The sequence below is a fragment of the Atractosteus spatula genome, chromosome 5 (assembly GCF_055471065.1).
Source record: "Atractosteus spatula isolate fAtrSpa1 chromosome 5, fAtrSpa1.hap1, whole genome shotgun sequence".
Taxonomy (NCBI): domain Eukaryota; kingdom Metazoa; phylum Chordata; class Actinopteri; order Semionotiformes; family Lepisosteidae; genus Atractosteus; species Atractosteus spatula.
Window position 1 is genome coordinate 2,778,204 of NC_142710.1, and position 24,463 is coordinate 2,802,666.

General features: G+C 45.0%; 7 non-coding genes across 7 annotated transcripts; 3 read left to right on the forward strand and 4 right to left on the reverse strand.

Moving 5' to 3' along the window:
* Positions 1-7,970: 7,970 nt before the first annotated feature.
* On the reverse strand, positions 7,971-8,043 carry trnam-cau (transfer RNA methionine (anticodon CAU)). Its single transcript has one exon. It is a non-coding gene; the product is annotated as a tRNA-Met (tRNA).
* A 5,198-nt stretch (positions 8,044-13,241) lies between these two features.
* trnai-uau (transfer RNA isoleucine (anticodon UAU)) lies at positions 13,242-13,315 on the reverse strand. Its single transcript has one exon. It is a non-coding gene; the product is annotated as a tRNA-Ile (tRNA).
* Positions 13,316-18,223: 4,908 nt separating this feature from the next.
* On the forward strand, positions 18,224-18,295 carry trnap-ugg (transfer RNA proline (anticodon UGG)). The gene has a single exon. It is a non-coding gene; the product is annotated as a tRNA-Pro (tRNA).
* Positions 18,296-18,625: 330 nt separating this feature from the next.
* Positions 18,626-18,698, reverse strand: trnam-cau (transfer RNA methionine (anticodon CAU)). The gene has a single exon. It is a non-coding gene; the product is annotated as a tRNA-Met (tRNA).
* A 355-nt stretch (positions 18,699-19,053) lies between these two features.
* trnai-aau (transfer RNA isoleucine (anticodon AAU)) lies at positions 19,054-19,127 on the forward strand. The gene has a single exon. It is a non-coding gene; the product is annotated as a tRNA-Ile (tRNA).
* Positions 19,128-21,649: 2,522 nt separating this feature from the next.
* Positions 21,650-21,721, forward strand: trnap-ugg (transfer RNA proline (anticodon UGG)). The gene has a single exon. It is a non-coding gene; the product is annotated as a tRNA-Pro (tRNA).
* Positions 21,722-22,884: 1,163 nt separating this feature from the next.
* On the reverse strand, positions 22,885-22,957 carry trnaa-agc (transfer RNA alanine (anticodon AGC)). Its single transcript has one exon. It is a non-coding gene; the product is annotated as a tRNA-Ala (tRNA).
* Between the last annotated feature and the right edge of the window lie 1,506 nt (positions 22,958-24,463).

The following is a 24,463-nucleotide window of genomic DNA, read 5'->3' on the forward strand; positions in this document are numbered from 1 at the left end:
GTTGGCGGGTTTCACCTTTGGAGTAGCAGTTAGATTAGTCGGAAAAAGGAAATTCGTATAACATCTCTACCCATTTTCATTCTCATTTCTGTGTAGAATCGTATTAACAGGCTGAAGTGTAAACATCAGCCCTGAGAGGAGGTAAACAGGAAATAGAGCTCACGACCAGCACCGAACAAGCGCTCCTCGTTAGTATAGTGGTGAATATCCCTGCCTGTCACACGAAAGACCGGGGTTCGATTCCCTGACGGGGAGACGGATAGCTCTTTAACTACCTCACATCAGTTTAAAAAAAAACAACGTTTTAACTGAAAATGAGACAAACTCGTCTCCCGTTAGAGCTGAAACAGCAATTCATCAGTAGAAGCAGAAGCCTTTAGAATACGAGACACGTTCACCTTCAAACCCGCAGCCGCTGGACTCGCTTGTCTCGGGACTAATTGCAATGAGAATCGCGTTAGTAGCTCCGTGTCCTTATCCGGTCTCTTTCAAATTACGAGGGACGTTCAGTTATATACTGTGCAAACAGGAAAGACAAGGTAACAAACCTATATTAACGGGTCCTGCATATTAATTTACTGATCAGATGAATTGAAATGTTCTGATTCACAGCTCCTGCAGTTCGTGCTCAGGGCTGAGCTCGTGAGATGCTGTAGAAACAATTTCGCTGTGCAGTACTCACTGCTTCCTTCACTGGCGCTCTACGGAGAAAAGATGAGAATGTCTCTGTGATATATTTATTATATTTCTATATTTTATACCAATAAAGAAAAGCTGTGCGTGTCAGGAGTGGGATTCGAACTTTGCCAACCGATCTCATCAGCCACCAGGACCCCACTACGGTCCTCGAGTATCACACTGGTATTAGAAATACAGCGAGACTCCGGCATTCAAATCTGTCGCAGATGCGCTGGGTTATATAAGCAAAAAAATGTTTATGAAGAAGGTGAAATACTGCTGTGTATTTTCCTCATTTTTAGCCGCCACTGCCGGCTATAGACAATATGATAATATTTCAAATATCATATTATTTTCAGCTGCACACAATTCCTTATAGTTACAACATTTCATTTTAATATTCCATATTAAGTGGATTTAAAGATGATAAACAGTTGGAGAACAGATTAAATGAAGATAATCGTTTCACCAACATCTACTGCTCCACTAGCACCACCTAACAATGGTCTTTTCTCAGTAAATCAGTGCTGCGCTACCAGCGCTGTGTGATGAGAAATGACGCGCACTCTGAGTGGCGCCTTGTTCCTCTCCAGGCTGTTACCGAGGCGCCTCTCTGTTTTTAAAACTCAAATGGATTTCAAATCCAGCATCTTAACCACTCGGCCCCAACTACACGCACAAACCCACCTTCTCCCAAACTGACACGGGCTCGTTCCCGTATCGTTTCCACTCCGTCCCACTCTCTTCGTGCTCAGTTTTGGGACTTCTATCTCTCTATACCGATAATCACCAGCGGATTCACTAAGCAAACACAAAAGGTAGCGAAACAGCCTCACTGTTTCCTTTCAAGAGCTGTAGAATCTCTCCAGCAATCAGAAGTTCCCGCAGGTTTAGATAAATTAAACTTCAATTGCCTTTTTTAGACTTCACCCATCAGATGGCTCATAAAAACCAAACGCATCTGCGACAGATTTGGCAGGAGAGAGGGAAAGGGTGGGCTCGTTGGCCTAGTCTAAACGATCGGCGCGAGTCTCACTGCACTGGTCTGTTTCCCATCAGTCGGTGAGATCCACACCATCCGCTGTCACAATAAATCCCAATCCGTCATTTAGGATCCCAGCCATTCCGGAACAAATTCTCCCCCCTGCGCTCTGGCAAGCGGTACCGTGCTGTTAAAACAAGATCCACTGGACTCCAGAACAGTTTCTATCCCACTGCAGTGTGCATCCTCAACAGCTAACTGCAGGGTCTCAGCCTCAATGCATGTCCACACTCTGCTCTTCCTCATGGTCTACTATGTTTTTTTTGTCACTACTACATACTGTACTTATTGTCCAACAACATATTGATGGCTCCTGTTGTTATTTATTGTTTGTAATGTACTGTCTCCATTGTGTGGTGGTGTCTGTTGCTGTCCAGAGAGATCAGTGAGAATAAGAATTCCAATGTACATGTACATATGGCAATAAAGTTCCCTCCTCCTCTAGTCTACTCGTTTCAGATACACAGAAGATAAGAAGTGAGTTTGATATGTCTTCGTATTATCACATAATAAAGACTCCCTGTCAGATAAAATGAAACGACAGACGTGCAACCCAGTTTGATAGAAATGCAAATGTTAATTGACGTTATTTGGATTCACCAAAAGGAAAAAACACACCTGTAGTCGGCAGGATTCAAACCTGGGCGGGGAGATGCCAATGGACTTCAGGTCCATCGCCTTCACCACTCGGCCATGACTACACGCCAAGCTTCACTTTCTCTCGAACTGACACGGGCTCGTTCCCGCATCATTTCCAACCTGTCTCCGGTCTGTCTCCGGCCTCTGTGCGCGAAGAGACCATCTTTTTTTCTATTATTGTAGGAAGACATATCCAGCCCTCCTCGGGAGCACAGCAGAGCGAGTGTAATGAGGTTATAGCCAGGTGCTGCAGCTGACGGGCTGACTGCTGGTTTACAAGATCCGGTGGTGGAGACACCTTCACCACTCGGAGTTTATCTGCTGCTCTCATGTATCATTATTTTAAAAAGGTGTGAGTGGACACCGAGCATCATAGCGAGGGATCGAACCGTGTTTATCGCGGACAAAAGGTAAGAAGTGAGTTTGATATGTCTTCCTATCACATAATAAAACTGGGCTCGTCAGGGATTTGAACACGGGCCTTCATGCACCCTAAGAGAGAATCATACCCCGAGACCAACGAGCCACATTGCGCTTGGTGAGATTTCAAATTGTTCTCTTCAGAATGACGGCGAAAAGGGGTGACGATTCACTTGTCAGAATGAACATTATATATATGAACATTATTTCCGTGTGACTGAAGCTCTCATCTTCATAACTCACCGGGCAAGAGACCAGAAGAGACCAGAACACCACGCGGTGTCAAAACTTTGAACCGTACATCAGGCAAACAGAAATGGAGTAAAAAGCAAGCGGGAATTATAAGTAAGCGGTCTGAGTGTGGATCGTGTCGTGGGTGACGGGGAAAAAGTGTCTCCCACTTTCATCATTCCATCCCGGAGCGGATTATAAAGGAGACAGAAATGAAACCGGTTTCCCTCTGAGCGTCTTCCAGGCTGTAATACGCGCGCTGCCTGTTCACGGGCGACGTGGCGGACTGACCGCTGTGGCCACCAGGTGTCGCCAAAGACAAGTCAACACTGGAATGAATGAGCCAGAGCTCAGTATCTGGTGTTTCTTCTTCTTTCTTAGTTTCTGTTCGTAACAATAGTGCGTGTAGGAGAAATGAAAGTAAGAAAGTAGTTGTAAAATGCATTTAATGTTTCAAAATATCTCATGGTATAAATGAACAGTTTCGTTCATTTAAGTGATTCTACCTTGTGATTAAAATTCTACCATTTTAATATTCCATATTAAGTGGATTTAAAGATGATAAACAGTTGGAGAACAGATTAAATGAAGAACATCGTTTCAACAACATCTAACGCTCCATTAACGCCACCTATCGGTGGTCTTTGCTCAGTGAATCAGCGCTGCGCTACATCTACAAAATACATCGCAGACTTTCTCCTGTTTTAACAGGTTTCCCGTGGAAGGGATAGTTCTTTAAATTGAAAACGTGGCAGTGAGAGGTCATCGCGTCCTTACAGCGCTCGACGCAAAGTCTTCACAACGTTGCAAGTGAGACAGGAGTCTGTCCTCTCTAGTACATAGAGCGAAAAGGCTGGAGGATGCAGGCATCGATCCCGCTACTTCTCGCACGCTAAGCGAGCGCTCTACCATTTGAGCTAATCCCCCTTCCTGTGCTAGTGATCACCTCCGTCCCATGCACATTAAATCCCTCTCGAGTCTTCTGTGCGATCGCACACTCGTGAAAAACACACTTGAAATCAGAGCACGCACGATCTCTCTGGCTCGTTGGTCTAGACTTCCTGTTTGGTTGCGAGAGGTCCCGGCCTCCAGTCGCGGACAAGTCCTGATTTATTCCGTGATTACAAAAACATACGTCTAGCTCTCCTCGTATTTTCTGCTTTTAAGAAACCACTCCTGACACACTGCGATTTTCTCATGTTGGCTTTTTAGAGTACATCTGATTGACTGGCCTTCTCTCTTGCAGGGAGACGGGACTCTTCAGAGAGGGAGTCTCCCACTTGCGTGTAATTAGCAGAAACCGCAGAAGCCCTGAATCAGAACATTTCTAGTGCTGTAATTGAGCAGAAAGTCTGAGCGGTAAAAGCATTGGACTTAAGATCCAAGAGACATAAAAACCACGTGGTTTTCATCCCCAGTCCTGGTAGACTCTCGTTAATTAAGGAGCAAGTAAAGGTTTATTCTCTGCTGAGAAGAAAAGAAGGCTCTCGTGGAGCCTTCGAGTGTCAAGCTGCACTACCGGCGCTGTGTGATGAGAAATGACGCGCGTTCTGAGTGGCGCCTTGTTCCTCTCCAGGCCGCTACTGAGGCGCCTCTCTGTCAGCCGACATTATCAGCAACCGGTCGAGTTCAAGCGCAGGATCACGAATAACGAGAACTGTGACACAGAAAGTCTCCCTCTCAGATAAAATGATGCAATAGTCGTACAACCCTCTCTGATAGCAATTTAAATGTTAATTTTTGATGTGGGTTCGAATCCCATCTGGGGTGTCTCCTTTTAAGAGCTCTGTGATGAGTGAATAACTTGACTGTGTATGTTAATACACTTTATTTACCGCTCCTCCTCACACACTACTAACACGTGTAGAATCAGTTGTTATTAATGAGGTTTCTAACGCTGGAAAGTTATTTTAACTGAGCTTGGGAACAGTGAAAGCACACGGTGATTTCACCTGCTTTCAGTTGTTTATTGACGCTCATGAACACTCAGTAACTAAGAGCGCTTGGTTTCATCCTTTTAGTTTCATTGTTTTCAGAAGTTCATTATTTTTTGGCTGGAGATTCTTATAATAAACACAGAAAGATTTTTAAACAAAATCGTATTCAGGCAGATTTTCAAAAACCTTTTAAGAATTGACGGGTTTCACCTTTGGAGTAGCAGTTAGATTAGTCGGAAAAAGGAAATTCGTATAACATCTCTCCACATTTTCATTCTCATTTCTGTGAAGAATCATATTAACAGGCCGAACTGGAAAACACCAGCCCTGAGAGGAAGTAAACAGGAAACAGCTCAAGACCAACGACAGACACGCGCTCTTCGTTAGTATAGTGGTGAGTATCCCGGCCTGTCACGGGGGAGATCGGAGTTTGATTACCCGACGGGAAACTTTTTAACTTAAAAAAAAACAACGTTTTAACTCCGTTAATTGTTAATTTACGTTAATTATATGAATTAATTACTTAGATACGTGTCCAGTGACAGGACTTCTCTTCTTACGGTCGATTGTTGAAACAGGTGTAAAAACACAAAGTGCAGACAGTGCATCAAGACAATATACAGACAGTAGACAGTGTACAAGTAAACAGTTCTAATGTAAACGATGCAGGCATGTAAACAATGACTGCAGATGTGCAATAAATAAAATTACATTAATTTCGTGTGGTCCGAGGGGCATGGCCAACTGTGTTCGCCACTCGCACGGCTATCCTGGGGACTGAAGAGAGCTGAACTGAAGGAAATTCGTATTCAAATACAGTGCAAGTTTTCAATTTGTTCTGGACTTCTGGATCTTCACTAAAGATATTTGTTGTGTTCTTGAGTGTGATGGGACCGTGCACTGGTGGCTCTCGAGGGAAAACAGGGTTTCCCCCGGTTGTGGAGCAATTCGGGGGTTCAGAGAATAAGTTGTGTGGGCGCTTGTAACGGTGCGCTAAAACAAAAATCTCTGCGATGAAGCGTTACAGATGCACTTACATTTAGCGCACTGCTGACACAACTGTAGCCTCTACACGTGACCGAAAGAGCGACGTGTTCGCCTGATCGTCTGAAGGATCTCCTCACAAAGCTCTATCATTCATCAGTAGAAGCAGAAGCCCTTAGAATACGAGACACGTTCACCTTCAAACCCGCAGCCGCTGGACTCGCTTGTCTCGGGACTAATTGCAATGAGAATCGCGTTAGTAGCTCCGTGTCCTTATCCGGTCTCTTTCAAATTACGAGGGACGTTCAGTTATATACTGTGCGAACAGGAGAGACCCTATATTAACGGGTCCTGCATATTCATTTACTGATCAGATGAATTGAAATGTTCTGATTCACAGCTCCTGCAGTTCATGCTCAGGGCTGAGCTCGCGAGATGTTGTAGAAGCATTTTCGGTGTGCAGTACTTAGTGCTTCCTTCACTGGTGCTCTAAGGAGAAAAGATAAGAGATATCTGTGCTATATTTATTATATTTCTATGTTTTTATACTGATAAGGAAGAGCTGTGCGTATCAGGAGGGGATTTTGAACCCACGCCTCCAGGGGAGACCGCGACCTGAACGGAGCGCCTTAGACCGCTCGGCCATCCGGACTGCTGACAAGTGTGCCAGCCGGTCCTATGAGACACCGCGACCCCACTACGTTTCTCGAGTATCACACTGGTATTAGAAATACAGCGAGACTCCGGCATTCAGATCTGTCGCAGATGCGCTGGGTTTTATAAGCAAAAAAGTGTTTATGAAGAAGGTGAAATACTGCTGTGTATTTTACTCATTTTTAGCCGCCACTGCCGGCTATACACAATATGATAATATTGCAAATATCGTATTATTTTCCGCTGCAAACAATTCCTAATAGGTTCCAAACTATAAGGCAAACAATTCCTATATAACAATTCCTTATATATTCACACCTGAAGAAGGCTCCACAGCCGAAACGTTGTGTTCTCTTTCTTCCTCTTTTTCAGCATGGAATAAACCTATTACTTGTTCCGTATAGTTACAACATTTAATCTTAATATTCCATATTAAGTGGATTTAAAGATGATGAACAGTAGGAAAGCAGATTAAATGAAGACTCAGGAAAACACAAAAAAATCTAAAGATGCTTTCTTTACGGGATGTGTCCCTCATTGATTTCTAGTCCCCAATGGATTTCTAGTCCAGCGCCTTAACCACTCGGCCACGACTACACGACCATCACCTTAAATGTGTTTTAAATCCACTTCATATGGAACATTAATGTGGAGCATAACTGAAGGGAATTGTTGGTAGTTGACTACCCCTTTGGAATAGTAGTCAGATTAGTGGGGAAAGGAAATGTATATAAGATCTCTCTCCCTGCTTCAGAAACTGTCATCACACTGGAGAGAAGTTACATGTGTCCACACGCGCTTCTGACAGGAATCACAATAACAGCGCAGACCATCCTCGCAGGGAAATTTTAAAAACTCTACAGTTCAGACACCTACACCTACTGATATTCGATCTGAAATTAAGGTCTGCTTCCTTTGACGGTCTTGTTATGCAAGGAGTGTTAGACCCAAGTGCTCGTTTATTAAAGTCCGAGATCCTGACTGATTTGACTTTATACCGATAATTAGCAGCAAATTAATGAAGAAAACAGAAACACGAGAAAAAAACTGCTGCACACATGTGGCCAGTCTTAAATGAGCTGTGTGATCTGCTGCTGTCAGACGTGCTTCTGTGCTAAACGCACAAGGACAAAAATAGCCCGGAGATTCCGATCGAGTACTGGGCTGTGCTTTTCTCCCTTGGAAAGGTCACGCATTCCACGTGCAAGAACACGCGTGCATGAGCGAACATGAGCCGTCATGAATCATTTTTAAAACGCGCGAGTGGAAACCGTGTTTTTCGCGGACTAAACATGTCGTATTGGGCGTGGAAGAGAAGAACACGCGTGTGTGTGAGTGAACGTCTCACGCCCCATCTGTGAAGAGCCCCAATAAGCATCGATCCCTGCCCCGTGTGAGGATCGAACTCACGACCTTCAGAGTATGAGACTGACGCGCTTCCTACTGCGCTAATGAGGCTGGAAGAGGAATGAGCTCCAGGTCATGTCGAAATGAACATTATTTCTATGAACATTATTTCCGTGTGACTGTTGCAACTCAGACCATATTCCCCCAAAAGATTAAAACGCCGGGCTGAAGAAAAGGGAAGATCTCATCTTCATAACTCACCGGACAAGAGACCAGAACACCACGCGAAGTCATATAAAGCGCATTAAACTGATGACCACAAAACTTTGAACCGTACATAGGGCAAACAACGTTCAGAAATGGAGTAAAAAGCAAGCGGGAGTTATGACCAAGCAGTCTGAGTGTGGATCGTGTCGTGGGTGACGGGGGAAAAGTGTCTCCCACTTTCATCATTCCATCCCGGAGTGGATTAGAAAGGAGACAGAAATGAAACCGGTTTCCCTCTGTGCGTCTTCCAGGCTGTAATACGCGCGCTGCCTGTTCACGGGCGACGTGGCGGACTGACCGCTGTGGCCACCAGGTGTCGCCAAAGACAAGTCAACACTGGAATGAACGAGCCAGAGCTCAGTATCTGGTGTTTCTTCTTCGTTTCGTAGTTTCTGTTAATAACAATACTGCGTGTAGGAGAAATGAAAGCAAGAAATTAGCTGTAAAATACATTTAATGTTTCAAAATATCTCATGGTATAAATGAACAATTTCAGTTCGTTTAAGTGATTCTACCTTGTCATAATCATGATAATACAGTTACACAGTGTATCAAATACTGTGTTGACATTTGTATTTGTATAAGCCAAGCTGAAGGAGCGGTCTGTGGCCTTCAACTCTGGAGACCCTGGGCTGTACAGGAAAGCCAGGTGTGACCTGGAGAGGGCCGTCAGACATGCGAAAAGGGACGACAGAGACAGGCTTGAATCACAATGTGGGGGCATTAACACAGCGCACCTCTGGAATGGCCTGAGGGCTGTCACTAATTATAAAGGACAAATGGGTGTTAAAACAACAGCTGATGATTCATTGCCTGACCAACTAAACAACTTCTATGCCAGGTCTGATGCTCACAACACAGACCCTTCACCCAGAATGCCCAGTGAGTCTGGGGAGTTTGTGCTGCAGCTGTCTGAACAGGAGGTACGGAGAGCTTTCGGACAGGTGGAGCCACACAAGGCTGCGAGCCCTGATGGCCTCACCTCCTGTGTTTAAAAGGCAGGCAGAGCACAGCTGCCCCCTGTCTTCACTGTAATATCTAACATGTCACTATCCCTGTCTACTGTCCCACTGTGCTTCAAGAGAACTACTATCGTGCCCCTGCCTGAGGCAACCAAGGTGTCGTGTCAGAATGCCTACCGCCCGGTGGTACTCACCTCAGTAGTCATGAAGTGCCACCGGCACAGAAGAAACTGGTGAGGGGACACATCAGCAGTATTGTCCCGGACTCCCTGGACCTCCTGCAGTTTGCTTATAGGAATAATAGGTCAGTGGACGATGCTGTCTCACTGGCCCTTCACACCACCTGGACAAGAGGAGCACCTGTGCCAGGATGTTATTTATTGACTTCAGCTCAGCCTTCAACACAACTGTGCCAGGCAGGCTGGTGGTCAAGCTCAGGGGTCTGGACCTCAACAACTCCATCTGCAACTGGGTCCTGGACTTCCTGACAGGCAGACCCCAAGTGGTGAGGACTGGAATCAAAACCTCATCCCCTCTGATCCTCAACACAGGGGGACACACTGCTGCCTGAGCCCCTGGCTGTATTCTCCATTTACACACGACTGTGTGGCCAGATTTAACAGCAACCGCATCACCAAGTCTGCTGATGACACCACAGTCATCGGTCTTATCAGCAACAGTGATGAAACGTGATGGAGTGGTGCCACAACAACAACCTCACACTTCACATCGCCAAAACATAAGAGATTATAGTGGACTTCGGGAGGCACAGAGGACGTCATACACCCATAATCATTCAGGGGGCTCCAGTTGAAACTGTCAGCACCTTCAGGTTCCTCAGCCTCCAGATCACTGAGAGGCTGAGCTGGCCAGAGAACACTGCTGCCATCCTCACTAAAGCCCACCAGCGCCTTCACTTCTTGAGACAGTTAAGGAAGTGGGGGATGAGCAAGACAACACTTACTAATTGTTACTGTAATCCGATTGAGAGTGTCCTGTCTGGTGGTGTTACGGTGTTGTATGGTGGAGCCACAGTACAGGACAGAACAGCCATACAGAGGGTTGTGAGGTCTGCCCAGAAAATCACTGGGAACGAGCCACCCTCCATCGACCAGATAGATCTCGACCACTGCCACAACTGGGCTCGAGCTATACTTCAGGACCCAATTCACCCGGGCCATGATCTGTTTTCACCCCTGGGGTCTGAGAGATGGATTTTGAATAGATTCAAAAACAGTGTCTTCGCCCAAGCAGCCCGCATCTTAAACAGCTCATATTCGCACCTGCACTGTAAGGTACTGCGCTGTCTGCACTGTGACCTGTCTAGGCTGTATTAAAACGTCTATTGTCTAAATTTATTGTCCATGTCTGTTTGTCATTTGTGCCTATTTTTTTTTCTGTACTGTTACTGGCTACAGCTGAACGAGTAAGCATTCCAATACACTTGTTGTATATGGCAAATAAAAAAATCTTGAATCAAAAATTCATAAACGATTTCAGCAGCTTGCTCTTTATTACGTTTCATATTCCTCGCAGTCATGTAAAGTATATACATATTCATATGCTGTATACTGTGTATATATATAGTTTCTCATATACAAGTGTGATTTGGGCTTGAAACATGTCATCTGGTAATGGAGCGAACAGCCGGCGATACCAGACAGCCCTTCCCTCCTGTGAGTCCTGTTGAAGCGAAGCTCTGCTGTGCTGTACTCTCACCCGCTGTGTGCTCGGCACTAACTGGATTATATAATAATGGGTTGAAAGCGACACATTCTGACGTGGGTTTAATTAAGATTGACTCCTGTGTGTTAGAAAATAAATAATCAATAAAATACATCGCAGACGTTCTCCTGTTTTAACAGGTTTCCCGTGGAAGGGTTAAGTTACAGTTGTATAAATTGAAAACGTGGCGGTGAGATGTCACACAGATGTTACAGCGGTCAACGCAAAGTCCACACAACATTGCAAGTGAGACAGGAGTCTGTCCTCTCTAGTACATAGAGCGCAAAAGTTGCAAGATCCGGGCATCGATCACGCTTTGAATTGATGGGGAGACTGGTAACTTTTTAACCACCTCACTACAGTTTAAAAAAAAACAATGTTTGTTTAAAAGTTCATCTGAAGAATAAACAACTCCGTTAATTGTTATTTTATTGGATTTCTAATCCATCGCCTTAACCACTAGGCCACGACTACACGCACAACCCCTAACCAGCCTCCTACGACATGTTTCCAGCCCTGACTCTCAGCAAGTCCGACTGTGGAGATTTCCCACAGACCTGAGATGGGCCAGTGTCTAAATCAGGGCGGGGGAGGGACACACTCTGTCCCAGGAATCGCACTCGAGCTCACTGGCAGGAGAGAGGGGAGAAAGGTGGGCTCGTTCGTCTAGGGGTGTGATTCTTGCTTCGAGTGCGAGACGTCCCGGCTCCAAATCCCGGACGAGCGCCTGTGTGCGCTCTTCCTCCACTTCCACCGTCCTGCGCCCTGACATCCCCGTCTCCTCCCGCTGTCTCCCGTGAACATGACTGCAGGAGCCTCGTGAGGACTCCTCACGGGCACAGCGAGAGCTCGAGTCCCTGTCTGAGCCTGGATCCTTCATCTTCCTCACCGTGTGCCGCTTCCTCCCCTCCTGCCGGGCACCGTCACTGCCCTCACGAACTCCAATAATCAAAAAATAATTTATAGCTATTATTTATAAAGACACATAAGTGAAACTATTCCAGACGAAATTTTATATTCATTTTCTCGATTGATTTTTCAGAACAAACAGAGTATCACATGGCACCATGAACAACACGGAAAAAATGTGAACAATCATCACGTCACGACATACTTGGTAGTTAAAAAAAAACTGCAACAATAATATAAAAACTGGAAGAAAGGAGAAGAAAAATGAAAGCAGAGTCCAAACCACAAGCCCCTGTCTAAGGATGACAGTGTCTCTTGGATGCCATAGAATTGAATCAGTAGGAAATGGTATAAAGCTTACTTCGATAAATGTCAGAACGTCCGGCTGTGCTACCGACACTACTCCTTCTTCAGCACTACTAACACCTGCAAAAGAGGCTATTTCAGCTTTTTTGTTGAGGTTTTAAATGCTGAAAAGTGCTTTCAATTTTGCATGGCCCAAGAGAAAACAAATGACGTTCTCATCTGCTCTCGAATGTTTCATCTTCATTTGTCACGGGAGAGTGTTACAAGAAATACAGAAATTTTAAAAAAATAAAAAAATTTGGACTCACGCCTGTAGGACAGCCTTCATTGGGATCAAAGACACGCTTTTGCCCTGGAGCTCTCTGATTGGCTGTGATAATGTAGGGAAAGAGCCAATCAGCTGTTTCCAAACCTTAAACAGTGACATTGGAGTATTTCCACCCAGAGATGATATGAAAGCTTCTCTTATCCGAATCGTAGACATTACCAGTGTCTTTTTGTGCTGTGTTACAGTGTTGTGTAACTGGTTCAGTACAGTGTTATTCTCATAATGTTGTGTTACTGTATTCAGTGCAGTGTAATTGACACAGTGTTGTGTTACTGGTTCAGTACAGTGTTACAGTGTTTTGTTACTGGTTCAGTACAGTGTCATTGTCACAGTGTTGTGATACTGTTTTCAGTTTTGTTTTGTTGTGTTACTGTTATTATGTTGTTCTATTGTGCTACAGTCATCTGTTTGACCTTCCTCTCAGGGAAATTATAAAAACTCTACAGTTCGGACACCTACTCTGATATTCGATCTTAAATTAAGGTCTGCTTCTTTGACGGTCATGTCATGCAAAGTGTGTGCAAAGTTTATACCGATAATTGCAGCAAATTGACAAAGAAACCACAAAACACGACAAAAAACTGCTGCACATACTGCACACATGTGGCTAGTCTTAAATGAGCTGTGTGATCTGTTGCTGTCAGACATGCTTCTGTGTTAAACGCAGAAGGAGAAAACAGACTGGAGACTCCGATCGAGCAATGCGGCTGTGCTTTTCTCCCTTGGAAAGGTCACGCATTCCACGAAGTAGGCAAGAACACGAGTGTATGAGCGAACAGGAACCGCCTGTGTCAGATGAGCAAAAAAAGTCCTGGCCCGTATGAGGATCGACCTCACAACCTTCAGATTATAAGACTGATGCGCTACCTACTGCGCTAACGAGGCCAAATATGAACCTAATCTGAAAATGAGCCACTCGGGGTTTTCAACTGTCTGTTCCCTAATCTAGCGATGCTCCCTCATGGATATTGAATCCGCCTTTTGATCTCACCAATACTTTTTCTCCTTGTTTCTGTTGCAAGACCGTCTTTGAGATCCCACCTCGCTCAAGTCCTTCTGGCTGAAGTGGCCTCCCTGCCTCAGCAGCGAGCCCTCGTCAGCCATCGACACGTCTGCGGCTCGCTTGGCCCTCCGACTCCCGATCTGCTGAGATGAGATTTAAGCAGAGAGCGCCCAACCCGCTCTCTTCGTGCTCAGTTTTGGGATTTCTATCTCTCTATACCGATAATCACCAGCGGATTCACTAAGAAAACACAAAAGGTAGCGAAACAGCCCCACTGTTTCATTTCAAGAGCTGTAGAGTCTCTCCAGCAATCAGAAGTTCCCGCGGGTTTAGATAAATTAAACTTTAATTGACTTTTTTAGACTTCACCCATCAGATGGCTCACAAGAACCAAACGCATCTGCGACAGATTTGAATGCCAGAGTCTTGCTGTATTTCTAATACCAGTGTGATACTCGAGGACCGTAGCGGGGTCGCAGTGGCTCATCGGACTGGCTGGCAAGTATGTCAGCAGTCAGGATGGCCGAGCGGTCTAAGGCGCTGCGTTCAGGTTGCAGTCTCCTCTGGAAGCATGGGTTTGAATCCCACTCCTAACACACAGCTTTTCTTAATCTTTATAAATATATAGAAATATCAACTTAATCACGAAGAGAGCGGGTTGGAGTGGAAATGATGCGGGAACGAACCCGTGTCAGTCCGCGAGAAAGTGGGGTCATGTTTGTAGTCGTGGCTGAGTGTTTAAGGCGATTGACTAGAAATCCACTGGCGTCTCTCCGTGGGAATCCTGCCGACGACGTTTACTCGTGGAAAGGAGTTTTGGAGTCTTTGGATACAAACTGAATCGACTGCATTGAAGACCCACCTGAACGACAGTTAGATTACGGATGAGCTGGTGCCTTGCAGCTCCCGGATTGGCTGTGATTATATCGGTTATGAAGCAGCACATTTAAAAAAAATAGATTTGAAACCCCCTTATATCTAAATGGCCAGTTTCCTGTCAGACCTTTAAACGTTTATCTGAAGAATAAACAATTGCGACTTTTTAAACAATTTCCGACAATTAAGAGAAATGCACTTCTTTTTGAGCAAGATCTAGACTCAGGTTTACGAAGTGAAAGTAATTCTGATTTCTTCACAATAAGAAAAGTCTTTTCAAGGTAGAGACAGTGGCCCGTACGGGGATCAAACCCACGACCTTGGCGTTATTAGCACCACACTGAGTTAACAGGCCCTGTGAAAAACATTTCCAGATCTGACCCTGAGCAAGTCAGACTGTGGAGATCTTCCACAGACCTGAGAAGGACCAGCGTCTAATTCAGGGCGGGGGAGGGACACATTCTCAGTCCCAGGAACCGCACAGTAACCAGGACGACCACAGGTCCGAGTTTAAATACCAGAGTGACACCGGCTGGTGAATCCCACTGGTGACACACAGCTACTGTCATGTTGTTTCATAACCTCGTACCTAGAATACATACTGTATGATTTCAGGATTTATTGAGCCACCGCGACCCCACTATGTTCCTCGAGTATCACACTGGGATTAGAAATACAGCAAGACTCCGGCATTCAGATCTGTCGCAGATGCGCTGGGTTTTATAAGCAAAAAATGTTTAAGAAGAAGGTGAAATACTGCTGTGTATTTTCCTCTTGTTTAGCCGCCACTGCCGGCTATACACAGTATGATAATATTGCAAATATCGTATTATCTGAGGCTGCAAACAATTCCTTATAGTTGCAACATTTCATCTTAATATTCCATATTAAGTGGATTTAAAGATGATAAACAGTTGGAAAGCAGATTAAATGAAGATAATCGTTTCACCAACATGTACTGCTCCACAAGTGCCACCTAGCGATGGTCTTTGCTCAGTGAATCAGCACTGTGTGATGAGAAATGATGCGTGTTCTGAGTGGCGACTTGTTCCTCTCCAGGCTGTTACTGAGGTGCTTCTTTGTTTTGGAAACTGAAATGGATTTCAAGTCCAGCGCCCTAACCACTCGGCCACGACTACACGCACAAACCTACCTTCTCCCGAACTGACACTGACTCGTTCCCGCATCATTTCCAACCCAAAATCTCTCTGCATGATTAATTTGCTATTCCTGTCTCTCTATATCGATCATCACCAGCTGATTCACTAAGAAAACAAAAGGTAGGAAAACTCAGCGGCAGATTCTTGACGCACGAGGCCGGTTAGCTCAGTTGGTTAGTGTGGTGCTAATAATGCCAAGGTCGCGGGTTCGATCCCCGTAGGGGCCAGTGAGTCTCACCTTCACACACCCACTATTTCTAGTCTACCGACGCAGAAATGCACATCATTATGAAAAGACGACCTATAAATAAATCAAAATTACTTCCACTTCTCTTTATTGGTAGAATATCGAAATATTCCGCAAATTAACGGAATTGTTTCATCTTCGGATGAACTTCTAAAAAGATTCTTCCGGGTTACAGGCGGGGATACTCACCCCTATACTAACGAGGAGCGGGAGCTCTGTTTCCTCTCAGGAGACGTTTCCTCTTGGGGCTGATATTTCAGGATTTGGCGATTTGGCTTTCATTTCGATTATCTTCAGAAACTTGTTCCCAGCTGTGGAACCGCTACTGCTCCCCCACAGAGGCTACTAACACGTTCGGAATCGATTATTTCAGCTTCGGTTTTGAGTTTTAAAACGCGTTAAGAAGTCCTTCCGACAGAGCATGGGCCAGGTGAGAGGAAATGGTGTTTTCACCGGTCTCGGATGTGTAAAGACGCCTATAAACTGTTAGTGAGTAATATAAATTAATTAATGGTGAAGTAATTAATTTCAGTTTGTAGTCTATTTCTGTTGTTTCCACTCTTGATGAAACCAGACAGTTGAGCCACTTTTAAAGACAACTACACTAACGAGGAGCGCGTGTCTACCGCTGAGCGAGAGATCTGTTCACTGTCAGGAGACATTTCCTCTCAGGGCTGATCTTTTAGGTTTCAGCGTTTAGTTCATCTTCATCCTTCTTTTTGCAGGAGATTGTAATAACAATTACGGATTAAAAAAAAAATCTAACTCAGATTTTTGAAAAACTTCTAAAAGTTGACCGACTGCCCCTTTGGAAGGGAAATGTATATAAGATCTCTCTCCCTGCTTCAGAAACTGTCATCACACTGGAGAGAAGTTACACGTGTCCATACGCGCTTCTGACAGGAATCACAATAACATCGCAGTGAAAGCAAATGGCGTTTTCACCTGTTTAATTGCACGTTACTGTTGGAAAATACAACGGAATTCGTTATTCTTCTGATATGAGTTTAAACATCGTTTAATTGTAAGTGAAGTCAGCTTGTTAAAAATGAAACCAGCGCCCCGTCGCAGAAATGTACCCCGGTCTCCCGCGTGAAAAGCGGGGATCCTCCTGTGCGCCATACTGACGGGGAGCGACCGCGGTGAAGTTAGCTTGAAGCTCGAAAGCGATTTTGGCCTGTAGCGTTTTCACGAAATCCCCTAGAGTTACGAGAACGATATTTAGGAATATAAATATATTATAATTCTGAGAAGTATAGGACTGACCTCTTTAACAACGCACGATGTGTAATTCTGCGTCTGTGAATTGAGAAACAGAGATGTCTGTTTTATAAAAGGCGAGAGAGTGGCATTCAAATCTGTCGCAGATGCGCTGGGTTATATAAGCAAAAAAATGTTTCTGAAGAAGGTGAAATACTGCTGTGTATTTTCCTCTTGTTTAGCCGCCACTGCCGGCTATACACAGTATGATAATATTGCAAATATCGTATTATCTTCAGCTGCAAACAATTCCTTATAGTTACAAAATTTCACCTTAATATTCCATGTTAAGTGGATTTAAAGATGATAAACAGTAGGAAAACAGGTTAAATGAAGATAATCGTTTCATCAACATCTACCGCTCCACGAGCGCTTTAGACTTTAACTTCAACACAGTGATCACTCGGCACTACTACACCGCGCTCAGTGATGACTGGGCTCTGTCTACATTAGACATGCGCTTTCACAGCCTAGCCCACCTGCTCAGGACCGTCTCACTGTCTCTAAAGAAGAATTACACGTCACTGTGACAAGCCTGTCTTAGAAGTGCTCTGTGCTCTGTTTACAACAAAAACCACAGCCCGCTTGAGTCTAGGTCTTACTGACAGAGAAATGTATTTTTTGAAATTCTTGGGCTAAACTTTTATTGTGTTGTTTTGTTGTGCTTCAGTCATCTGTTTGACCTTCCTCGCGGGGAAATTATAAAGACTCTACAGTTCGGACACCTACTCTGATATTTCGATCTTAAATTAAGGTCTGCTTCTTTTGACGGTCTAATTATGCAAAGAGTGTAAGACCCAAGTGCTCGTTTATTAAAGTCCGAGATCCTGACCGATTTGACTTTATACCGATAATTGCAGCAAATTAATGAAGAAAAGAGAAACACGAGAAAAAAACTGCTGCACACATGTGGCCAGTCTTAATGAGCTGTTGCTGTCAGACGTGTCTCTGTGTTAAACGCACAAGGACAAAAACAGCCCGGAGACTCCGATCGAGCACTGGGCTGTGCTTTTCTCCCTTGGAAAGGTCACGCATTCCGCGAGGTAGGCAAGAACACGCGTGTATGAGCGAACAGGACCCACCTGGCACGAGTGAATGACCCCCCCGCGAGCTCACTGGCAGGAGAGAGGGGAAGGGTGGGCTCGTTGGTTTAGTCCAAGCGAACGGCGCGAGTCTCACTGCACTGGTCTGTCTCCGGTCTCTGGGTGCGAAGAACACGTGTGAAATTTGAGGGGCACTTTGTCGCAGGGCTCGTTGGTCTAGGGGTATGATTCTCGCTTTGGGTGCGAGAGGTCCCGGGTTCAAATCCCCGACGAGCCCGTCTTTTTTTCTATCATTGTAGGAAGCCCTCCTCGGGAGCACAGCAGAGCGAGTGTCGTGAGGTTATAGCCAGGTGCTGCAGCTGACGGGCTGACTGCTGGTTTACAAGATCCGGTGGTGGAGACACCTTCACCTCTAAGAGTTTATCTGCAGCTCTCATGTATCATTATTTTAAAAAGGTGTGAGTGGACACCGAGCATCATAGCGAGGGATCGAACTGTGTTTATCGCGGACTAAACATCTCATATTCAGCGTGTAAGTGAAGAACACGCGTGTGGGAGTGAACGTCCCACGCCCCATCCGTGAAGAGCCCGAAACAGCACTGAGCCCTGCCCCGTGTGAGGATCGAACTCACGACCTTCAGATTATGAGACTGACGCGCTACCTACTGCGCTAACGAGGCTGGACGATGGCTGAGCTGCAGTATGAACTCACACGATATGATTGCAAATCAATCGGTGAGATCCACACCATCCGCTGTCACAATCCTGTCAACATCCAGGCTGTTACTGAGGTGCCTCTCTGTTTTGGAAACCCAAATGGATTTCAAGTCCAGCGACTTAACCACTCGGCCATGACTACACGCACAAACCTACCTTCTCCCGAACTGACACAGGCTCGTTCCCGCATCATTTCCAACCCAAAATCTCTCTGCGTGATTAATTTGCTATTTCTGTCTCTCTATATCGATCATCACCAGCTGATTCACTAAGAAAACAAAAGGTAGGAAAACTCAGCGGTAGAGATGTGACTCACGAGGCCGGTTAGCTCAGTTGGTTAGAGCGTGGTGCTAATAACGCCAAAGTCGCGGGTTCGATCCCCGTACGGGCCAGTGAGTCTCATCTTCACACACCCACTATTTCTAGTCTACCGACGCAGAAATACACATCATTATGAAAAGACGACCTATAAATAAATCAAAATTACTTCCACTTCTCTTTATTGGTGGAAATCGCAGAAATTAACGGAATTGTTTCATCTTCGGATGAACTTCTAAAAAGATTCTTCCGGGTTACAGGCGGGGATACTCACCCCTATACTAACGAGGAGCGGGAGCTCTGTTTCCTCTCAGGAGACGTTTCCTCTCGGGGCTGATATTTCAGGATTTGGCGATTTGGCTTTCATTTCGATTATCTTCAGAAACTTGTTCCCAGCTGTGGAACCGCTACTGCTCCCCCACAGAGGCTACTAACACGTTCGGAATCGATTATTTCAGCTTCGGTTTTGAGTTTTAAAACGCGTTAAGAAGTCCTTCCGACAGAGCATGGGCCAGGTGAGAGGAAATGGTGTTTTCACCGGGTCTCGGATGTGTAAAGACGCCTATAAACTGTTAGTGAGTAATATAAATTCATTAATGGTGAAGTAATTAATTTCAGTTTGTAGTCTATTTCTGTTGTTTCCGCTCTTGATGAAACCAGACAGTTGAGCCACTTTTAAAGACACAACTACACTAACGAGGAGCGCGTGTCTACCGCTGAGCGAGAGATCTGTTCACTGTCAGGAGACATTTCCTCTCAGGGCTGATCTTTTAGGTTTCAGCGTTTAGTTCATCTTCATCCTTCTTTTTGCAGGAGATTGTAATAACAATTACGGATTAAAAAAAAATCTAACTCAGATTTTCGAAAAACTTCTAAAAGTTGACCGAGTGCCCCTTTGGAAGGGAAATGTATATAAGATCTCTCTCCCTGCTTCAGAAACTGTCATCACACTGGAGAGAAGTTACACGTGTCCATACGCGCTTCTCACAGGAATCACCATAACATCGCAATGAAAGCAAATGGCGTTTTCACCTGTTTAATTGCACGTTATTGTTGGAAAATGCAACGGAATTCGTTATTCTTCTGATATGAGTTTAAACAAACGTTTAATTGTAAGTGAAGTCAGCTTGTTAAAAATGAAACCAGCGCCCCGTCGCAGAAACGTACCCCGGTCTCCCGCGTGAAAAGCGGGGATCCTCCTGTGCGCCATACTGACGGGGAGCGACCGCGGTGAAGTTAGCTTGAAGCTCGAAAGCGATTTTGGCCTGTAGCGTTTTCACGAAATCCCCTAGAGTTACGAGAACGATATTTAGGAATATAAATATATTATAATTCTGAGAAGTATAGGACTGACCTCTTTAACAACGCACGATGTGTAATTCTGCGTCTGTGAATTGAGAAACAGAGATGTCTGTTTTATAAAAGGCGAGAGAGTGGCATTCAAATCTGTCGCAGATGCGCTGGGTTATATAAGCAAAAAAATGTTTATGAAGAAGGTGAAATACTGCTGTGTATTTTCCTCTTGTTTAGCCGCCACTGCCGGCTATACACAGTATGATAATATTGCAAATATCGTATTATCTTCAGCTGCAAACAATTCCTTATAGTTACAAAATTTCACCTTAATATTCCATGTTAAGTGGATTTAAAGATGATAAACAGTAGGAAAACAGGTTAAATGAAGATAATCGTTTCATCAACATCTACCGCTCCACGAGCGCTTTAGACTTTAACTTCAACACAGTGATCACTCGGCACTACTACACCGCGCTCAGTGATGACTGGGCTCTGTCTACATTAGACATGCGCTTTCACAGCCTAGCCCACCTGCTCAGGACCTTCTCACTGTCTCTAAAGAAGAATTACACGTCACTGTGACAAGCCTGTCTTAGAAGTGCTCTGTGCTCTGTTTACAACAAAAACCACAGCCCGCTTGAGTCTAGGTCTTACTGACAGAGAAATGTATTTTTTGAAATTCTTGGGCTAAACTTTTATTGTGTTGTTTTGTTGTGCTTCAGTCATCTGTTTGACCTTCCTCGCGGGGAAATTATAAAGACTCTACAGTTCGGACACCTACTCTGATATTTCGATCTTAAATTAAGGTCTGCTTCTTTTGACGGTCTTATTATGCAAAGAGTGTAAGACCCAAGTGCTCGTTTATTAAAGTCCGAGATCCTGACCGATTTGACTTTATACCGATAATTGCAGCAAATTAATGAAGAAAAGAGAAACACGAGAAAAAAACTGCTGCACACATGTGGCCAGTCTTAATGAGCGGTTGCTGTCAGACGTGTTTCTGTGTTAAACGCACAAGGACAAAAACAGCCGGGAGACTCCGATCGAGCACTGGGCTGTGCTTTTCTCCCTTGGAAAGGTCACGCATTCCGCGAGGTAGGCAAGAACACGCGTGTATGAGCGAACAGGACCCACCTGGCACGAGTGAATGACCCCCCCGCGAGCTCACTGGGAGGAGAGAGGGGAAGGGTGGGCTCGTTGGTTTAGTCCAAGCGAACGGCGCGAGTCTCACTGCACTGGTCTGTCTCCGGTCTCTGGGCGCGAAGAACACGTGTGAAATTTGAGGGTTAGCTTGTCGCAGGGCTCGTTGGTCTAGGGGTATGATTCTCGCTTTGGGTGCGAGAGGTCCCGGGTTCAAATCCCGGACGAGCCCGTCTTTTTTTCTATCATTGTAGGAAGACATATCCAGCCCTCCTCGGGAGCACAGCAGAGCGAGTGTCGTGAGGTTATAGCCAGGTGCTGCAGCTGACGGGCTGACTGCTGGTTTACAAGATCCGGTGGTGGAGACACCTTCACCTCTAAGAGTTTATCTGCAGCTCTCATGTATCATTATTTTAAAAAGGTGTGAGTGGACACCGAGCATCATAGCGAGGGATCGAACTGTGTTTATCGCGGACTAAACATCTCGTATTCGGCGTGGAAGTGAAGAACCCGCGTGGGGGAGTGAACGTCCCACGCCCCATCTGTGAAGAGCCCAAAACAGCACCGCTCCCTGCCCCGTGTGAGGATTGAACTCACGACCTTCAGATTATGAGACTGACGCGCTACCTACTGCGCTCAAGAAGCTGGACGATGGCTGAGCTGCAGTATGAACTCACACGATATGATTTCAAATCAATCGGTGAGATCCACACCATCCGCTGTCACAATAAACCCCAATCTGTCATTTAGGATCCCAGCCATTCCGGAACAAACTGTTACTTGCTACAGCTGAACGAGTAAGCATTCCACTACACTTGTTGTACACGGCAAAAAAAAAAATCTTGAATCAAAAATTCATGAACGATTTCAGAAGCTTGCTCTTTATTACGTTGCACCCACGTTTTGTACTCCTCGCAGTCATGTACAGTATATACATATTCATATGCTGTAGACTGTATATATATAGTTTCTCATATACGAGTGTGATTTGGGCTTGAAAGATGTCATCTGGTAATGGAGCGAACGGCCGGCGATACCGGACAGCCTTTCCCTCCTGTGAGTCCTGTTGATGCGAAGCTCTGCTGTGCTGTACTCTCACCCGCTGTGTGCTCGGCACGAACTGGATTATATAATAATGGATTGAAAGGGACACATTCTGACGTGGGTTTAATTAAGATTGACACCTGTGTGTTAGAAAATAAATAATCAATAAAATACATCGCAGACTTTCTCCCGTTTTAACAGGTTTCCCGTGGAAGGGTTAAGTTACAGTTTTATAAATTGAAAACGTGGCGGGGAGAGGTCATCGCCTCCTTACAGCGCTCGACGCAAAGTCTTCACAATGTTGCAAGTGAGACAGGAGTCTGTCCTCTCTAGGACGTAGAGCGCAGAAGCTGGAGGATGCGGGCATCGATCCCGCTACCTCTCGCATGCTAAGCGAGCGCTCTACCATTTGAGCTAATCCCCCTTCCTCTCCTGGCGATCACACTAAATCCCTCACGAGTCCTCTGTGCGATCGCACACTCGTGAAAAACACTTGAAATCGGAGCACGCACGACCTCTCTGGCTCTTTGGTCTAGGCTTGCTGTTTGGTTGCGAGAGGTCCCGGCCTCAAATCGCGGACATGCCCTGTTTTATTCCATGATTACAAGAACATACGTCCAGCTCTCCTCGTATTTTCTGCTTTTATGAAACGACTATAGTAGCACAGCAGAGCGCGTATCGTGATCACGCCTCACTCACTGTGAGATTATAGCGAGGTGTTTGAGCTGGCGGGCTGTCGGCTGGTTCACAAGAACCGGTCGTGGAAAGATCTTCACTGCTCGGACTTTATTCTGCTCTCATGACAGTGGAGGTGACTTTCAGTGCGCTTCACTGCTCTCTGAATCTGGCACACTGTTAGAACAGAAATTCTCCATGAAATAAGTCCTGGATTTTCTCCCGTTCCAACAAGTTTCGGGTGCGTGGTCAAAAAAATGTCATAAAAACGACAAAGTGAAGGCTGAGAAAACATTAACAATGTACTTTATACACAACGCAAGTGTTTTCGTAACCCTAGGAGGTTTTGTGAAAGCGCTACAGGCGTGCCAAAATCGCTTTTACACTGCTATTTTCTCCTGTTGGTTTTTTAGAGTACATCTGATTGACTGGTCTTCTCTCTTGCGGGGAGACGGGACTCTTCAGAGAGGGAGTCTCCCACTTGCGTGTAATTAGCAGGAACCGCAGAAGCCCTGAATCAGAACATTTCTAGTGCTGTAATTGAGCAGAAAGTCCGAGCGGTAAAAGCGTTGGACTTAAGATCCAATAGACATAAAACCACGTGGGTTTCATCCCCAGTCCTGGTAGACTCTCCATAACTAAGGAGCAAGTAAAGGTTTATTCTCTGCTGAGAAGAAAACAAACACAACATTTCGGCCGTGGAGCCTTCGAGTGTCTAGAATTACACGTCACTGTGACAAGACCGTTCTCTGTGCTCTGTTTACAACAAAAACCACAGCCCGTCTAGGTCTTTAAGCGCTTTGAGAAGCCACCTTTAAAGGCGCTATATAAAATAAAGTTTATTATTATTATATTACTGAAAGAGAAATGTAATTTTCTCTATTTTTGGAAATTCTTGGGATAAACTTTTAAAGACATGTTGATTTCTCAATTGTCAATTTTTAACTAGGCTAAAAACACCTTTTCTAGAAATCCTTTTCCATCTGTCTGTGCTACGATCCTCCTCACACACTACTAACACGTGTAGAATCAGTTGGTATTAATGAGGTTTCTAACGCTGGGAAGTTATTTTGACTGAGCTTGGGACCAGTGAAAGCATACGGTGATTTCACCTGCTTTCAGCTGTTTATTGACGCTCATGAACACTCAATTAGTAACTAAGAGCGCTTGGTTTCATCCTTTTAGTTTCATTGTTTTCAGAAGTTAATCGTAATATTTTTGTCAGCGATTGTTATAATAAATACAGAAAGATTTT